Source organism: Camelus ferus, chromosome 33 (assembly GCF_009834535.1).
Source record: "Camelus ferus isolate YT-003-E chromosome 33, BCGSAC_Cfer_1.0, whole genome shotgun sequence".
NCBI lineage: Eukaryota > Metazoa > Chordata > Mammalia > Artiodactyla > Camelidae > Camelus > Camelus ferus.
The window spans coordinates 14,642,120-14,646,486 of NC_045728.1; positions in this window are offsets into that span (position 1 = coordinate 14,642,120).

Genomic DNA, 4,367 nt, shown 5'->3' on the forward strand with positions numbered 1-4,367 from the left:
TGTTGGATTACAAAAATACCAGTCTAATGATATTACCAAACCTTAAAAAGTTAAAGAGAGGATATACTCAGCTAATGTAAATGAAAGAATTATTATTCATTATGATAATGACAAAGATAGAAAATATGGGAAAGTTAAGTATCAAAAGACATAAAAGCAATGTAACTATTTCTATAATTCAGGATTAGTAGCAGTATAATAAAACAGGTGTGGGTTCTCCAAGGATATGAGTTGAAATCCTTGGAACTTTGACATGACCAGCCACACTTTCTGGGATCAAATGTCTCCATTCGGGATTGAAGAGAAGAAATATTTTCAGAAATTGGCAGGGGTAATTCTCCCTTGAGTCGGACAATAAAGAACATAATCAGTATTCCCATTAGAGCTCAGAGAGATCAATCAATCAGACCACAAGTATCTACTGACCACAGCCGTGTGCCCAGCACTGTGGTAATTTCCATGTAGAACTTCAAAGAGCTAATGAGTTAGTTGGAAAGAAAAAAAACATGTATTAAGTAATTAACTACCAAACTTCAACTAACTCTGGTCACTGTGGGAGAAGGAAAAATTAAGCGTAGGCACAAGCAATAAAAGATGCTTTCATGGGAGAGGTGAGAACTGAATTAAATCTTGAAAAGCTAAGATTTGGGAAAAGCAGACAGGGGAGTAAAAATGAAGGAGGAAAAGACTGAAGGGGAGAGGAGGAAAGGGGAGAAGTAGAAAACATCGGAGAGAAATAAGGGAAGGAAAGAGGAGTAAAGAGAGAGAAGTGCTCAAAAACAGAATTAGAGCATCTGCAGAGAGGCAGGGATGGAGCTGGAAGGGCGTGGCTAGAAGGCTGTTGAAACAGAGTCAGTGACAGCAGAACAGGTTGGATGAAACCAAATTATATTCTGAGCTGAAAAGTCTGGAGTTGATGCTTTTGCCAAACTGACCCTTTAGTCAATTCGTAACAGGGATTGTCGTTAAGTAAGACGTTTTGGTTGATTTGAGGTGTCGCTTGGGGGGAACCAAGAACAAGAAGAAGAAAACCCAAACTAGAGATTCTCTGATTTCTGCTTCATTAATGAGGCTGCATCTGTAAGAACAAAAAGGAAAGGGCAGATCTGAGGGGAAATGATCTGGCTTGAAGTATCAGAAATAAAAGTGAGAAATGGAGAAGACGAAAAAGTCAAAGAATCTTGCCAAGAGTCTACTAGGCTGGTAGACCAGAAGAAAAATGGTGCCTCTGGGGGAGAAATTAAGTATTTGGAAAAGAGGAAATGTAATGACTTTAAGTTAGAATGTGTCAGTGTGACATGATGGGAAAGTCACTCCACTAGGAAAATCATATAAGCGATTGGGATAGTGAGATTGAAACGGCTGCAGTGCGATCAGGGCTGGTCGTGTACACAGGAGAGACCTGCTGAAGGTGAAATTCAGCAAGCTCTTGGAAGAAGTGGTTAGAGGGACAAAGGGAGAAGGGCTAAAGGAAGGTCCACAGAGAAGCCTCAAATTTAGGAAGGTGGGATAAAAATGAAACATTAAAGAAGACAGATGAGAAGCGATCCCAGAGGATGGGAGCAGAACCCCCAAAATCTGATATACCAAGATCAAAGTAGGAGAGAACATCACGAATAAGGGAACTGTCTGTAGTGCCACTCTGCAGAGATCAGGAATAATGGGCCAGAGGACTTGTTCTGCAAGAAGGCATTTCAGTATAACTGAGAGTAAATGCCAGCCGGTATGAAAACCAAGACTGGGATATCAGGAGGTGAAGACGTCTGCAAAGACCATCAGCTTGGAGAGTTTACCAGGAAAAAGGAAGAAGGGAAATGAGAAGGTAAGATGGGATCAAACATAAGTCTTTCTGAGCGATGGAGACTGCAGCAGGTGGAGAGAAAGAGGCTGAAGCTGTGGCAGATCGAGGAACCAGCGATTTCTCGTGGAAGAAGAATTCCAGAGGAGACACGGCCCCAGAGTTCACAGGAAGCAGTTCTCTTTAAATAAGAGGAAAGAAACTTTTTCCTATGCGAGTCAAGGGGGAAAGCCCACTTCAGAGACAGAGCTTTTATGTTGTGAGAATGAGTAGAGAAGTTGTCCCTAGCGATGCCTTTAATCTCCCACCAATCTGAAATGGCCACAGAGCACAAGTGAGGAGGAAATCTTTGATGGTTTAAGTTACTGAGATCTTCAAGTTGTTACTGCAGCATAACCCAGCCCATCCTGGCTGAACACAGGGAGAAAGTTGCCTCCTGAGATTAGAACAGCAGGGGCAATTTGGGTTTTAAGAGAGGGGGAAAGGGTATGAAATTACAACTGCACTAGTATCCAAATGATTCAAAAGGATTCTTTTTCCCAACACATGTTTCCAAAATGTCAAGCCTACAGAAAAGTTCAGAAGGTAGAAACATGACCACTCATAGGCCCTTCCCCCAGATTTACCAGCTGCTAACATTTTGCCCCATTTGCTTTCTCTCTCTGCGTATGTATATAAATACACACACACACATCCTTTCTTTTTTTATTAAAAAAAAAAGCCAACATTTTAAAGTTGCAGACATCTGTTGCCCCCACCCCATTTATGACCTCATCAAGGATCACACACTGCATTTGGTACATATATATATGTATGTAATCAAAAGCCGTAAGGTTGCCTATGCAGAATTTGGATAGCCTGACCCTTTAATGAGCCATATCTGCCCTATGGGGAAATAGTTGTAGCACAGAAGGAGATCTGCTTAGTTGGAGAACACGAGACTTGGCTGAGGTTATCTGTAAATGTGTCATGGTAGTGGTGGTGCTGATGAGAAGATGAGGAGGAAAAGGAAGATGAATGGTGCATAGCATCAAAGGAAAATGATATTTTTTAGATATTAAAGGACCAACAAAGAAAAAAATTGAAAGATGATTTGGCAATGTAAAAATGAATATTAATTAGACTATACTCCACCAAAAGTGTTTAATTACCATGCATTAAATAATAAATCATTAAATCTTTGTGAAATTAATTTGTTCTAAGTTCTCGCCACATATATGCTCAATCTGCAAGTAGCATCTCCTCCCAACTTTAATTAATTAGAGTTGGCGTTGGCGACGGAATATTTATTTATGGACCAGTTGCAATTAAAGAGGAATGGGCGATGGTCACTGGTGGGAAAGCTAAGAGGAACTTAAGATAAAAGAGACTGAGAAACCAAGACAGTCAGAGCTGGTGTGCCCTTTGTGGTTATTTATTTCAATAGATCCGTTTATATCATAGGGGTCTATAATGGCCATAACGCAAGGCTGTGTGCTGCTCTCAGTATTACAAGACGATGAACAGAAATACTGGATTTACCTGGGATAAGGCTGCACCATCTAGATAAAAAATCACAGTTTTATTCTCATTTTTTGTTTTAGCTTTGCCTGGAATTACATTAACTCTTTCCAGTAACATCCGTTACCTTCTGCTTCCCAGGTGCTCCCACAGTAGTTAAAGACGTCTTTGATGGATGAAAAGAAATGGATAACAAATAAACTTTCTTTAATCAATGAGTTTATTCAGGTAGAAGAGATTTCTTTTTGAAACAAGGGAAAAGGGCAGGGTAATGCGGGAACTACCAGTGTTAAGTCCTCAGAGGGAAAAGAGAGAAAAACACTATTCCTGCCCCAAACCCGCACTTTATAGATGATGAGATTGCCCAAGTGACATACCCAGGTACTTGCAGTTATTTACCAGAAAGCAATTAACAGCCATCCTTCTAGCATATCAAAGGTTAGTTGAAGAATAAATTTAGTGAGCTCAAAGTGAGATATCCCTGGTGACAAAGTCTCGAGCAAGAAAGCCAGTCAGGACGCTGCTGGTAGCAAACCAAGCAGGGTGACGGCGTCCTGATTCCCAGCAGTGGATGGACTGGGGCATTAGGTAGAGGGACAGGCAATCAGTCTCCGTGACTGGGTCGCTCAATGCTTGGGAACTTGAGCGTGGTGGGGGGAGGAAGGGAGGCATCAAAAATGACATTCAGTATCTGTGAATCTAGAATGTTCTAGACGTTCTAGATTTGCAGATACTGACTAATATACATAAAATAAACAACAAGTTTATATTGTATAGCACAGGAAATCATATTCAATATCTTGTAGTAACCTATGATGAAAAAGAATATGAAAACGAATATACGTATGTTCCTACACGACTGAAGTATTGTGCTGTATTTACTCCAGAAATTGACACAACATTGAAACCGACTGTACTTCAGTAAAAATATATATTTAAAAATGACACTCAGATTCTAAATGGCAGTTTTGGATGTTGTCGGGAAAGAGCACAAGAGGGGAAATACAGTTGAAGATAAACATTAGGAAATGACCTCAGAAGACCTCGGAAGGCTGAGATTCTAAGATTC